The sequence below is a fragment of the Nomascus leucogenys genome, chromosome 12 (genome assembly GCF_006542625.1).
Source record: "Nomascus leucogenys isolate Asia chromosome 12, Asia_NLE_v1, whole genome shotgun sequence".
Classification (NCBI taxonomy): domain Eukaryota; kingdom Metazoa; phylum Chordata; class Mammalia; order Primates; family Hylobatidae; genus Nomascus; species Nomascus leucogenys.
The window spans coordinates 83,964,325-83,980,298 of NC_044392.1; the positions used below are offsets into that span (position 1 = coordinate 83,964,325).

At 35.6% G+C, this 15,974-nt stretch overlaps 1 non-coding gene across 1 annotated transcript; it reads right to left on the minus strand.

Moving 5' to 3' along the window:
- Nucleotides 1-872: 872 nt before the first annotated feature.
- LOC115837856 lies at nucleotides 873-1,086 on the minus strand. Its single transcript, XR_004032892.1, has one exon. It is a non-coding gene; the product is annotated as a small nucleolar RNA U3 (small nucleolar RNA).
- Between the last annotated feature and the right edge of the window lie 14,888 nt (nucleotides 1,087-15,974).

The window sequence follows — 15,974 nt, forward strand, 5'->3', positions numbered from 1 at the left end:
AGAAGAACTGAAACATGTTTAATGGTGGTGGCAGTCATGGTCGAGATAATGAGATTGGAAGCTTGATTTTGGACTTATTGAGTTTTAATTTTATGTGTCTCACTATCAGGAAATAATTTTAGGTAAGGGATACAGATTTGGGAATATTTTATTTCTAATGGTAGCTAATGCTTCAGACAAAAATACACTACTTAAAAACTGTCCTTTTAGTATTTTGTTTTTAAGTGGGAAAATGCATGCATATGGTAAAAAAATTAGGTGTATGCAATAAAACACAAGTCTTTCTCCCATCCCAAGTCCACAGTTGCTTTCTCCAGATTTAGGTATTGTTAACAGCTTTCAGAAATGTACTTGACATTTTCTTTCCAAGTACAAGCACATATATTTGTGTGCATATGTAGGTGGAAATGTGTTACATACATACATGTTTTAAATAGAAATGTTAGTCTGTCATATTTATCCTTCTGACCTTATTTTTTTCACTTTTCAGCATACCCTGGAGATTATGCCATATGAACACATATAGATCTACTTCATTCTTTTTAATGGTTTTGTAGTATTCCATTTCACAGAGACCTAGTTTTCTTAAGCCAGATTTGTTTTAACTGATGGTTTTTTTAAAATATAGTTTTTATGATAAACAATGCTTCAGTGAACACTTTTGCACATGTAGCTGGAGTTGGAGTATTTCTCTTTTTTATTATTGTTGCTGAGCTAGAAACTAATCCGAGAGAATGCACATTGTATTAAAAAACCCGAAAAACTACCCCTCACTCTAATTGGAATCGGACTTGTGTGCCTTACTCTCTATTTACTATAGGGACGTTAAGGTGATGAGGTGACTCTCTCTTTTTTTTTTTTTTTAAATGGTAACCACTCAAACTGTGTCCTCTCTCTCTTACTCTCCCAGAGAAGAGAAGACGATCATCAATGGCCAATGGCAGTTGCAGCGAAGCAACACCAAGAGCCGGCTTCATGCTCAGGAGAGAACACTGTACCTCATGCTCATGGTTTCCGGTGCTCTACACGTTCACAGAAACTTCTCTAGTAATGCACTCTAGAAATGATCCCTGAAAATATAGTCTTGATGAGGTGACTCTTAATCGGGATTCTCCCCATGTCAGTCTTCTGTATGTGTACAAGTATGAGTAGGTCTTCTCTTTTGGGCTAGTAGGTTTCCCCCATAGAAAAATTTCTAATGTTCTACCTGGGAATGGGAGGCTGTCGCTAGACTTTGGATTGCTGAACAGGATAAGGGCACTGTGGGCCTTGTTCTTCATTATGTAGATGAGCAGAATGCCTGTACTTTGTGGCTTCACTGCTGTCTTCAGCGATGCCAGCGTCCCTGAATCTGGGACCTCTTTAGTTTAACATCATCAAGGAGAAAACCTCTTATCTAGGGTTGAGGGAGCAGTTGCATGGCTCCGTGGAATATGGGAGAAATTCTGGGATTTGAACTGCTCTTTATATCACTGCTTTTCAAATTTTAAGGGGTTTACAGAGCACTTGGGAGTTAAAGTGTAGGCCTGATTCGGCAGGTCTGGATGGGACCTGAAATTCTGCGTTTCTAACACACTTTTAAGAGTGCCTATGCTGCTGGCCCACAGGCTTTGGCTAACAGAGTTTTAGCTGAACTGTCAACCCAATTTTTCTTGAATTCTGATGCTTTCCTAGGGTTCTGGGTACATAAATAAAGTTACACTTTCTTGATTTTTCCCTCTGCAGTCTCAGGCTGTAGGATTTTCTGTTTTGTGAAATGAGTTATAACTTGTTCATATTAAAGTGAGATAGAAAGATATCCCTCTCCTGTTTTTGTCTCGTTTCCTGTTCTCTTTGTCCTTGTGGGTTCATAGCTTCTGATTCCTCTTTTGTTATTTTAGTAGAGTAAAAGAGGAAACAGATAAATACATGAGTTCAAGTTGCCATATTTTCTTATTTTAGATAATTGCAGGCATCTGAAAGCATTTGTTATGACTGTAAAATTCTATAGAAGTATTCATTAAGAGATTATTTGCTGAGCAAACTAGGAGGTAATGGTGAAAAGTCCCTTTCCATTCTTGTATCAGGCATATAACTTGTATTCATCTGGTGAATAGCTGGGTTACTACAAAACCTTGAAGAATAGGAAAAGGGTGAAAATGCATGCAAAGTATTAATATGGTGAATTTGGGTAATTGGGGATTCATTCATAGCCAGTTTACTGTTGCAGATCTATAGGAATTTCTTCATGTTGAATGTTGGAATAATACAACTCTAGTTCTGACTGAATTTGGAACTAGAAGTTTGGCCATGACTAGATGGTAGCAGAGAAACAACCACAAGATATGAGCTGTAAAATAGTCTATATCTATCAATCCTTTATCTACATACCTACCTACCTACTGATCTTCTATTATTCACATATATGTATATGCATACATATCACCTCCAGATGTAGATCCATATATTCTAAAATTTATTTATGCACTTGCAAGCAAATACAAATTATATTCCTATTTTTCTCCTTTTTTTTTTTTTTTTTTTACAAAAAACATAGCTATTATATACACTGTTCTACATTAATTTTTCCATAGCAGTATTTGGAATGTTTCCTCATTTTTTTTTTAATTATGCAGTATTCCACTATGTAAATGGATCTTAGTTAACTTAAGTCACCTCTTGTTGGATAGCTATGTCTGCATTGTCTCCAATATTTTGCTCTTAGAAATATTGCTGAAATCAATATAATTTAACATACATGCTGATAGATCTTTAGGGTAAATTTTCTAATTTGGAATTTCAAGGTCAGGGGGATATGTATTTATAGATATTGCCAATTACATTATAAGGGCTAGACAGATTTACACCTCTGCCTGCAATGTTTGAGAGTACCTGTTACCCCACAGAGAATACAAGAACAGTTCTAGGTTTTTGCCAATATGATAGGTATTATTTAAAAAGGCATTTTTTCTTTGTATAAATGAGATAGAACATCTTGCCATATATTTAAGAGCTACTTGTATATTTTTTCTGGAATTGACTATTAGTTTTTTTTTTTCCAGTTTTTCCACTGGATTTTCTTTTAATAGATTTCTTGGAACTTAAAAAATTCATTTAAAATTAAATGTTTTTAAAAATTACATTTGTAATTTTCTCTTTTTTTAAAAAACTTTAATTTTAGGTTCAAGAGTACATGTGCAGGTTTGTTATATAAGTAAACGGCATGTCATGGAGGTTCAGTGTACATATTATTTCATCGCCAGGTAATAAGCATAATACCCAGTAGGTAGCTTTTTGATCCCCTCCCTTTTCCCACCCTCCACCTTCCAGTAGGCCCCAGTGTCTGTTGTTCCATTCTTTGTGTCCATGTGTTGTTATTGTTTAGTTCCCACTTACAAGTGAGAAATGTGGGATTTGGGTTTCTGTTCCTACATTAGTTTGCTTAGGATGATGACCTCCAGCTTCATCCATGTTGGTGCAGAAGACATGATTTCATTCTTTTTTTATGGCTGTGTAGTATTCCATGGTGTACATGTAGCATATTTTCTTTATCCAGTCTACCATTAATGGGCATTTAGCTTGATTCCATGTCTCTGCTATTGTTAATAGTGCCCCAAGAAACATATACATGTATGTGTCTTTATGGTAGAGTGACTTATACCTCTTTGGGTTTATACCCAATAATGGGATTGCTGGATTAAATGGTAATTCTGTTTTAAGCTCTTTGAGGAATCACCACACTGCTTTCCACAATGGCTGAACTAATTCACATTCCCACTAGCAGTGTATAAGCATCCTCTTTTCTCCGTAACCTCACCAGCATCTGTTATTTTTTGACTTTTTAATAGTAGCCATTCTGACTGGTGTGAGATGGTATCTTATTGTGGTTTTGATTTGCATTTGTCTAATGATTAGTGTTGAGTGGAAGTCTTTATATATTAGGGAGATATGGCAGACACACCCTGATCCGCATTGAGTAATGCTCTTGTGTAAACCCCTCCCCTCCAATGATGGCAGAATCTGTGACTTCTAATTAGGAGAATATGGCAGAGGTGAGGGGATTTCTGTAGTTGTAATAAAAGTTCCTAACCAGCTGACTTAAAGTTAATCAAAAGGGAGATTATCCTGGGTGGGTCTGACCTAACCAGGTGGGCTCTATGAAAGAGAGTCTGGAGATCAGAGACCGGAAGTAGCAGAGGCTCGTTCTCTCGGTTGCTGGTGTTGAAGAGGCTAGCTGCCAGGAATTCTGCCAGTCACAGGAGGGAATTTGGAAGCGGATCCTTCCCTAGTCAATTCTCCAGGTGAGAACATAGCTTTTACATTTTGAGTCATAAGTAAAAAGACTCTCCTCGTTCTAAGAGTCTAAAATATTTCCCCATGTTTTCTTCTAGAAATTGTGGGGTTTTACTTTTGTGTATTTTCCAACCTTTGATCCATTTGGAATTTAATCTGACTGAAAGTGTATGATGTGATTAAATGTTTGCTTTTTTCCACATGGATGTCCAGATACCTCAACACTCCTTATTTCGTGGTCCAACTTGTCCCTCTTGGGTTTGAGAAGCTACTGTTGTCATATGCTACATTCTCTTATGTATTTGGATCCTGAGCTTTTAATATTTTGGTAGCATTATTTGATGAAGTGAATTTTTTTAGGAGGAATTCTTTCTTAGAAGTCAGGAATTTTATTTAAATTGTTCGTCTTTATATCTGCATTGCTTAACCTACTGTTTGGAATATTGTAGACTCTCAATAAAGGCTTGTGGAATGGATGGATACTGGTGTTTACACAATGCAGAATGTAATTTGAGTAATGCTTTTTCTCAATGTTAACCTTCCATAGTCAGAAGCTAGATCTTGATTTAGGAAATTATGATTCCATGCTAAAGCCCTGTTCCTAGCAATAAGTCTGTATATATGTCTTCAGTGCATATCTTTAGACATAATCATAATGTTGGCAGAAAGGACCAAAGAGAAATGAAGTATATAGCAACATGTTTATATCCACCCTGCAGTCGATAAAAAGCAAAGTTTACTGCAATCAATTAATAATCATGTGTATTTATTAGGGGAATGGGAAATGGGAGCCATTTCCTGCTCAATCCCCTAGTTTTCATGGAGGAAATTTTTGTCTTGCCCCACCCCTTTCTCCAACCCACAGAGGTACAGTTAATTATCTCACTAGTGCGTTTGGAAGAGGAATTGGGCACGAAAAGCCTAGCCACTTTCTCCCACTGTGTGTGTGTATGTGTTCAACTACTTACAGGAAGCACACATTCTAATCTGCTTTTCCATGTATGTTTTCTATTAGTAGAAATTAAATGAACTAGGCCAGGCATGGTCACTTACGCCTGTAATCCCACCACTTTGGGAGGTCAAGGAAGATGAATCACTTGAGGTGAGGAGTTTGAGACCAGCATGGCCAACTTGGTGAAACCTCATCTCTACTAAAAAAAAAAAAATACAAAAATTAGCTGGGCATGGTGGTGGGCACCTGTAATCCCAGCTATCTGGGAGACTGAGGCAGGAGAATCACTTGAATTTAGGAGGTGGAGGTTGCAGTAAGCTGAGATGGTGGCACTGCACTCCAGCCTGCGTGATAGAGAGAGACTCCGTCTCAAAAAAAAAAAAAAAAAAAAAAAAAAAAGAAATTAAGTGAACAAATGGTAGTATTTACACGACATGAAATGTGGTCTTTGGAGAATATTTTTCTCCAAAGCTTGATCACCTTGATGACCAGAAAGGACTGCATTTCAGCACTTGATGGGGCTGAGTGAATGGGCTTACTTCCAGTCATTGTTGGTGCATGCTTAAACCATATCCTTCAACCTAGAGTGGCCTTTGTTAGTAGCACTGCTGATATTTTGATCTCCATCTCTTGTTTAGCTCTCGGCTCAGAGCTCAGGCGGAGAAAAGGGTGCTATTTAATGGATTCCCTCAAACCTTATCAGTCTTTAATCTGAATTACTTTAATATATGCTTCCCTTGATCCCCTCCCTAGGTACCATCTGTTGAAATTACTTAATTCAACCAGCTTTGTTTTAATATATTGTGTTTTAGCTGAACTCTGTGTATTTACAATGAAGGTAACTGACTACTGGTACTGATGATGGTGTGTTTAATATCTCATCTCTACATACTCATTGAAGGCAGCACCTATTATGTATACAAGTTTGTTCAGTGTTTTCAGAGAAGGAGCAGAGGCTGTGAAATTCATTAAACATTACCACAATAAGAAAAAAGGACAAACCACCAGAGAAAAATAATCTGTACATAAGACTTCACTGCAAACTAGACGATTTCAGTGTTTATAAATATTCGTCTGTGGAGAGAAGTACGTGTATTATAATAATTATGCATTAGTGCCTCATTAGTAGAGGGTTACATCCATGCTGTTTCTTTTTCCTCTAGTGTATTTCTGATAAGTTAGCATTTTAAAGTCTTATTTAAAATGTAATAAAAACAGGAGAGTGTGTGTGTGTATATTCAAGAGTAGATTATTTATAATACCTTCAGCTGTGTGAGGAAACATATTCCATGGGTTCTGAGCCTACAGAAAGGATGTAAAGAATTGCCTTCCTCATCCAGAATCAGAACCTAATTACTTGAAATGTGGACAATCAGAACAGGCCTTCTATTGTATTGACTTTTTTCCCGATGCCATTATATTGCTACTTAATTTAAGTTCTAGGTCCTTAAATATGTTTTGCAAATGAGACACTTTCCAGACCAGCACTCCTAGAAATGCCTTCATTATGAACTTTGTGGGTACATTCTAATTACAAAATCCACAGACGTTTCTCAGTCCTTTTCTTATGAGATCTTTCTGTTGAATTTGATATAGCCAATCAGTTTCTTTTTTTTTGAGGTCCTGAACACCTTTGGATTCTGGATATTCCACATTAATTGATCTCCGTCAGCCTCTCTGACTGCTGTTTCTTTGTTTCTTGTATGAGACCTTTTAAATGTTTCTTTGCCTATCCTTAACGTATTTCCCTGAAATCCATTTATTTCCTTATCTCTGCTCTTCTCACACTTCATACTTCCTAGATGATCTTCATTTTCATGATTTCAGTTATCATCACCTAATGCTGACATGCTATATCTATAAAGATGAGATATAGTCTATATTTCTAGGTCTATAGACCCCCTGGAATCCATGCATGTCAACTGCTTGTTGGCTACCTCTATTTGGATATCTCATAGGTTCTCAGAACTCAACAAGACCAACTGGAATTCATTATCTTCTTTTATAAGCTTTCTCCCACTTCTTTATTCTATTTTAGATGGCGGCATCACCATTGTTCAGCCACCAAAATAAGAAACTTGGAATTCACCCTTGACAGCTTTCTTTACATCCTCTCCCATGTTGATTTAGGCACCAAGTTCTACCAAATGCTCTCTCAAAATGCTCTCAAATCTGTTCCTTTCTTTCCATTTATCTTACCACAACCCTATTTAAAGCCTAGAAAGTGAACCTCAGCTGCGACCTATTGCAACTGACTTTTCACAGGTCCTCTTGTGTGTAGGCTTGCCCTCTTCAAAGTCACTCTCCATACTGCTCTAGAACCCATCTCTGTCCAGACATTGTCCTTCTATATAGGAATGTAAAAAGTAACAAAAAATTTTACCATTCCCCAAATCCACTTCTCTGGGGTAACCACTGTTAGCAAGACATTTATAAGTCAAGGTTTCTAATTACAACTAATAGAAAATACTGGCTGATTTAAACAGGAAAAGAATATATTAAGAAGATATTTGGTAGCTTTCAGAACCAAGCTGAGGACTGTGCAGCCAGGAGGCAAGTGAGAGGCAATACCTAGCATAATGCTGAGGTTATCACTGTCATGGGCACTGCGTGATAGGTGCTGAGGCTTGCTTCACTGATAACTGCTGAGCTGTAGAAATTGGATGTTGACCTGGCACTGCAATCATTGCTTCCCAGGAACGTGATCCTTCTGCAGTGGCCACCACTGTCAAATATACAGATCTTCCTTGTCCCTGCAACTCTGGGATGGGTACTTGGATTGGTGTAGCCTGGATGCAGCAAGGACTTGGAAAGAATGATCTGGGATTTTCAGAGACAAAATAAAGAGGAGTTTTAGAGTAGGGCCTCTGGAACCAAATTTCTTGGGCTACAGCTTTGTTTTTCTATTTACTGGTTGTAACTCTGTGCAGGTTGCTTGACCCCTCTGTGTCTCAGTTTCCTCATTTGTAAAATAGAAATATAGTTGCAATTACTTCATGGGGTTGGAGGGAAATTTGAATAAATTAATCTAGGTAAATTGCTTAGAATGCTTCCTGATGCATATATAAAATGTTAGCTATTATTATTATTTCAGCTTATATAGTGCAATTTGATCCTACTTCTCACTAAGACTTATAAGCGGGAGGAAGATTGCCCAGATTTAGGAAAGAGGTTCATATGGTGAGTAGCCAGAAATAATGACAAGTATCCACTATCATATATATTCTTCCAGACTTTTACTCATACATTTGCAATTAAAATATTTATGCTTGTGTGTATTCATCAGGATACTCAATTCAAACCTTATTCAAACTACCACAGACAAGAAATGTGGGAATTTCTTGGCTTCTGTAATTAAAACACAGAGAGGATGTGATGCAGCTAGGTCTCAAGGACAACTGGAAGCGTTGATTTCAGTGCCACTAAGACTGTCTTCCCATCTACCTCTGTTTCTTTGTCTATCAGTATATTTCTCTTGTATGTGTTTCTTTTACAAGACTGAAAAGTACCACCCCTGGCAAACTTCAGGCCTCACATGTCTCTATTTCAGCTTCAAAGAGGAAGTGAAATGTCTTCTTTCTGATGCCTAGGGTCCTGAGATGGGGCTATGATTATATTGGCTTGAGTCAATTTTTGCAGCTGGGAAGGTGGTATCATCAGGAAATATGAAAGCTTTACTGAAATCACATGTTTGAAATTTGGGGAAAGATTTTTCTATAAGTGGGAAGAGAAAACTTGGCAAACAGTTTTAGGTACTTCATGTGTAACACTCACAGCAAGCTAAAAATTCCTTTAAACTTAAAAAATCTGTTTTTAAAATGGTAATACAAAGCACAAATAACAAAAGTGCTAGGTACTGAATTTTAAAACCTTGGAGATTAGCAATGTGTTAATTTGGGCTGCCGGGTTAAGTCGTGCAGTTTCTTGGAATAAAACTTCTATTATCTTTTAATTGTAGAGTACCCTGAGTTTGCAAGGGAGCTTTAAAAAACTGTTACTATTTGCAACCACTTATCTGTGTGAATCAATTCTCTGCAACCAAAACAAAATACAAAAAAAAAAACCCAGGAAACAAAAACAAAATAACCTCAAATAGAAAACAAAGTTACTGTTATGACTGCAACCTACTGTTTCTATGTTCAACAAAACTGATTGACTTCATATTAGGTAATTGTTATACAATTTACTTTATAAAAGTAATGTATACTAATAAAATGTTGCTTTCAAATGTCTTATTTGCTAGGCTTTCTTGTAGGATTTTGTTTGAAAGATTTCTACTGTGAAAAATTTGAAAAACAATATATTAGAGCAGGGACTAGCAGAGTTTCTGAAAAGGGCCAGATAGTAAATATTTCAGATTTTGTGGGCCATATAGTTTCTGTTGCAAGAACTCAACTCAGTTGCCATTGTAGTGTGCAAGCAGCTATAGACAATACATAAAGGAACTATTGTGACTACTTCCGATAAAACTTTATTTATAAAGACACTTGGCAGACTAGATTTGGCCTATGAGCTGGGCTGTTGTTTGCCAACCTCTGTATTTAGAGCATTTGCTATAAATTGATAGATTGGGCTATCCAAATTTGTTACCTACTTACCTTAAATGAAAGGGGGCAAATGAGCTGCCTTTTCATTCTATATTAACAGTTATTTCCAAGAGGAGTGTTCTAAAAACAGTTCTGATTTTAGTAATGTCACTTTATGGGTGGCTGAGTTGAAATTAAGTATTTGGTCATTTTGGTTTTGAAAACTATAAACTTTAAGTTAGCCCAAATCTGTAGCTTTTCATATGCTCTTTAACATAAAATATCTGTAAGAGTTTGCATGCTCTGTTTGATAATGGCTTTTTTTTTTATGGTGGAGATTCCTCGGGAGATTTACTCATTAACTAATGCTTGCTTCTGATCTCATTTGCTAGAGTAAGTGTAGAGTTTAAACTAGGCATACTAATCTAATCTTCCAAATTGCTGTTTCTTTTTCTTTTGCTCACAACAGCTTGGATCATCTGAAAAAGGGCCTGAATAAATGTATCATTTGTTACTAGCTAAAAACTGTCATCATTAACTTGATTAATCAAAATGCTGCTCTTAAAGATGGATTGAAGCACAAAATAGCCAGCCTGGTTCCCCATAATGAAGAGATTAATTTGACACACAAGACAACCAGTTTAGTAGTACTCAATGATCATGCTTTATTTAGAAAGCCATCAATTAGTATATTTTTTCCTTGATGTACTATTTTTTCTCTATAACAAGAAATGATGATTTCCTCAAAAGTTAATCTGCTTTCCTAAACATAAAAGGATATTTAGCTCAGCACTCTTAAACTCCAAAATGTGAAATTCTGTTTTATGAGGAAAGAGGAAATTAATGATGGATTAAAAAGCTTGCAGTGGAATTCTTTATTTTAGGGTATTGCTAATTTTTTTTTTGTAACATGATCGTGAATACGGTAGTAGAAGTCACAGCAAGAGAGACCCCCAGGCCTTATGTTCTTCCTTCTTTTGGATGGAGATTAACATGGTCTGTATACACACACTGAGATGTAAACACTACACTGATTTGCAAAGAAGTTAATTAGATTTTACTGCCTTTTAAAATGTGTGTGGTGGTTGGGAGAAGTTTTTGGCAAAGTGAAAAGAATATTAAGTCACAGTATTAGTTTTCTTTATAGGATTGATACTTAAAGCAATGGAAAAGGTATATTCATGAGATTCATGTGGCATATGGACTTTTTAATCATCCCCTATTGAGCAGCGTTTCTTATTATGATGGGAAGAAAGAGCAGCAAACATTTCTTTACTAACTTGGGCTAATGATGCTTTCTGGACGTTGTGTTTACTGTGCATGAGAAGTTGGGTTTGATGTTTAAAGAGTTCTAAGTTGGATTGGATTTCAAATGCAAGAGTTAAGAAAATTTTGAAAAGAGAGTGATGCTGTTTCATTAATAGTTCATGGAAATTTACCATTTGAAAGGCTGATCTGATGTGCTTTAGAACTTACTGCGGGTTATTAGATGACATACCATTTATGGATCTGACAGATTGTTAAAATCTGTTTTGTTTTGTTTTTGTTTTTGTTTTTGTGAGGAGGGACCTTGGCAGAATGCTATGTGTGTGAAGTGTATATATATCTTGTGTAAGTGTGAATGGCTGGTGTTTCTGCTTAAGTGTATCAGCCTCATGGTGCTAGGAAGCTTTCCAGGATTCTAGGGGATGTCAAATATGGATAGGGAGGGACACTGTGAGTGACAGCCAAAGCTAGATTTTCCTGGTTTTGAATTCATCTGCGGGCTTTTCCTCCGTCAATGAAGCAGGATAACAATTCAGTAAAAAGTAGTTATTAAACATTCCTTAGGTACTCACTATTGTGGGCCACACTCATGTTTACTTTATGATCATGCTCCTCTCTTCATAGGGCAGGAGCCCTTGGAGGCTGTTTGGAATTGGGCCCATAACGGAAGTGGTCAAAACTTGCCTTGTTGCTGACTTGAAGGATATAAGGAACAAACATTTAAAAATTGCTTAATAGATTTTGGAAACTTCTTTCCTAAGAGGATAATCCCGGCCTGGGAGCCAGGACTATTGTGTTCCAGTCCTGACTCCACCAACAAGCAGTGTGTCACCTTGGGCAAGTTTCCCTGCTCTTTTAGAGGTTGGAAAAGTATAGATTTATTGCTCAGATAGAGAGTGGGCAACATGAGAGAACAACATGAGAAGAATACATTAATATTTTAATAGCGTTCAGAGGCATAAGCATGAACAATTGTAGAAAATATGTACTTGAGGGAAAAATAAGTTTATCATTGAGAATGAATTCCCACAAAGCTGAGAAAAATCTGTTAAGTATTGATGGCTTGACCTTCAACCCATTCATATATTTTCCATTTCTTAAAAATAAAAATGTCTCTTCCTCCTCCTTCCTGTGGCCCTTTCTTTTGATTGCAAAACAGAGATTTTTTTTTTGTAGAAAATTTGGAAAACACAGAAAATTGCTAAGAAGGAAATGAAAACGATGTTAATATCCAGAAAAAAAAATTTAAAGATTTTAATATAACCTTGTAGTTTTCTTGCCTTTGTATATGTATGTCCACATGTAATCAGAACCATATTGAATGTAATATTCCAAACAATTATTTTTATTTAATAATATACTGTGGCCATTTTCTCACATTAATGATATTCTTCTAAAATATAATTTAAAATCAATGCGTAGTATTCCAAAATACGCAACTTGTTTAAAATATTTTTTTCCCATTACAAATAGTTCATTGGAAAATACAAAAAGATAGAAAGAGGAAAAACAAAATTAATGATAATTCTATTACCCAAAGAAATTAAACTTTTCTTCCAATCTGTTTTTCTAGGCATATTCACCACATTTTTAATTTGTATTTTGTCTTTTTATTTAACAAAATAGCATACTTATCTTCCTATATGAGTAAAATTTATCTTACATGTAACATTAAAATTTATAGTTAAGTTTTTAATTATATAATTAACATTTATAATTATTTCTGTGTGATTATGTATATAATATATGCAATTATTTTTTACAGCTTGCATACTTAACAGTTATTGTGAGCTATTATGTACTAGACATGTGGCATACGCATGAGAACAGAACAGGTATAAATTATGAATGAGAGTATAAATTCTTACATAATCTTTTTGCTTTCTTTACCAATACATATGTTTATATGTGAACTAATATATTTCAGTGTTGTCATTGTGAGTAGCCGCATTGTAATCCATTTGCATCATCATCTATTTCACTAATTTATCTTTGGTGCACATTTAGATTGTTAATTTTTTCCTAACAGCATTGTAATAAATATCTTATAGTCAAATTTTTTTTCACATTGTTAATTATTTTCCTATGACCATTTCCTAGGGTATAATATCTTCATTAAAAGACTTATGTATTTTTAAAACTTTTGATATCTACTGCCAAAACACTATTTATACCAATTTTAACCCCTAACAGCAATGTCTGAGTGCCATTTTCCCAAACAAAAAATAGCATATCACTGGTATTTTTTTTTAACTGTACGTGTTTTAAATTCCTAATAAGTTTATATTTTTTCTAAATGTTTATTGAAGAAAAATTTCTTCATTGGTGAATTATTTTTTAGGTCTTTTGATCAGTTTTTGGAAGAATATTGGTTATTTTTGTCCTGAAGTATATAAACTTTTAGAATACTAGAGTTAACTATTTTTCTGCTGTATATAGTTTTCCAGTGTGTAGTTTGATTTTAATTCTATTTATTATATTTTTGACACTCTACAGTCACATCTATCAATATTTTCCTTTCTATTACTGTCTTTGATTTTATGCCAGAAAGACTCTCCTAGTCACCCCTAGATTATATATATTTAAAACTTACATGATTTTCTTAATAAAATTTTCTTAATTAAAACATGATTTAAAGTTTTAATCTAAGTGAAAATTACTTATTTTGGCAAATAATATAATGTAAGGGTCTACTCTTTATTTCTCCTAAATAGTTAACCAATGATCCCAGCACTATTTGGTGAATAATTAATCCTTTCCACACTGAAGTGCCACCTTTATATAGGCTTGGATGTATTGCTAGAGTTTCTAGTGAGTACCACTCTCTTTTATTCATTGTACAGTTATTGTTCAATTTGAATATCTGGCAGCACAAATTTCTCCTTTCTTTATCTTTCTTTTCAGTGTTTTCTTAGATTTACCTTTTTATCTTTCAGATGCGTTCTTTCTCTTTTCTTTATTGAGATATAATGTCTCTTTTTGCTTATTGTTAACTCAAAAGTTATTTAAAAGAGGACTTAACATTGCCAATCTGATAGCCCTTTTCTCTCTCCACTTATTAATTTTCTAATTTTGGATTGCATGTTAGAGATTCTGGCTTTTATGTTTTAAATTTTATAAAAATTTCATTGAGACCTTAATAAGTGATCAATTTTTGTAAATGTTTCATTAGTTTTTGAAAAGAATGTATTCTTTATAGGTACAAACTTCTCTGAGGCAAGACTATTAAATTACGCTTTAAAAAACGAAAACATAGGCCAGGCGCTGTGGCTCACGCCTGTAATCCTAGCACTTTGGGAGGCTGAGGCGGGCAGATCACATGAGGTCGGGAATTTGGGACCAGTCTGACCAACATGGAGAAACCCCATCTCTACTAAAAAAAAGAAAAAAAAAAACCACACAAAATTAACCGGGCATGGTGGCGCATGCCTGTAATCCCAGCTATTCGGGAAGGCTGAGGCAGGCGAATCACTTGAACCTGGGAAGCAGAGGTTGCGGTGAGCCAAGATTGTGCCATTGTACTCCAGCCTGGGCAACAAGAGCGAAACTCCGTCTCAAAAAAAAAAAAAAAAAAAAGAAAGAAAGAAAAGAAAACATCTTATTCAAACTTCTTATTTTTGATATTTATTTTTGTTCCATTTTATCTGTCAGTTTTTGAGAGTGGTCTGATATGGCTTGGCTGTGTTCCCAGGCAAATCTCATCTTGAATTATAGTTCCCACAATCTTCACCTGTTGTCAAAGGGACCAGTGGGAGATAATTTAATCACGGGGGCAGTTACCGTCATGCTGTTCTCGTGATAATGAGTGAGTTCTCATGAGATCTGATGGTTTTATAAGGGGCTTTTCCCCCTTTTTGCTTGGTACTTCTTCGTCCTGCTGCCCTGTGAAGGACTGTTTGCTTCCCCTTTCACCATGATTGTAAGTTTCTTGAGGCTTCCTGAGCCATGCGAACTGTGAGTCAATTAAACCTTTTTCCTTTATAAATTACAAAAAAATAAGAATAAAAAAAAGTTAGCTGGGCGTGGTGGTGCACGCTTTTAGTCCTAGTTATGCGAGAGTCTGAGGTGGAGGATCACTTTAGCCCGGGAGTTCAAGATTACAGTGAGTTATGATCATGCCACTGCACTCCAACCTGGGTGACAGAGCAAGACCCTGTCTCAAAACAAACAAACAAAAAACACCAAAACAACAGGTTTGTAATTAAGACAGTGTAAGGCAAATTTAATTTAGTGTTTACAAGTGGAGTTGATCACTCACTGAAAGATAATGCTTTTATATACTATTTCCTATATTTATAAATGGATTAATAAAGCTGCAAGTTGAATTTAAAGGCTTCAGGAAATCTAAGTTCTAAAATTTGTATTTTATTTTTGTTTATTTATTTTTGAGACAGTCTCATTCTGTTGCCTAGGGTGGAATGCAGTAGCATAATCACAGTTCATTGCAGACTTGATCTCTTGGGCTCGTGATCCTTCCATATCAGCCTCCCCAGTAGCTGGGACTACAGGTATATGTGCCACAACACCTGGCTGATTTTTTTTGTTTGTTTGTTTGTAGAGATGGGATCTCATCATGTTGCCCAGGCTGGTCTCCAACTCCTGGGCTCAAGTGATCCTCTCACGTCAGCCTTCCAAAGTGCTGGGACTATAGGCATGAGACATTGCCAGAAATGTGTGACTTTAAAGTTTAACATTTTAAATTAAAATATTAAAAATTTTAATATAAAAGAAGTTATTAAAAATATTTTTCAGTACCAAGAGGCCATCCTAGGATATAAAACACCACGCACATTAACACTCGGTATTTCTCATTTAAACTTGCAACAAATGCCATGTTTTCAGACCCTCTCCTAAGCCTGCTTTCTCAATAAGGAGTTTTGCAGTATGGCTTCTAGAGTTCTGAAGTGTGGTTTGGTTTTGCGAGCATGACCCCATATAAGCACTTGGTATTTATCTTT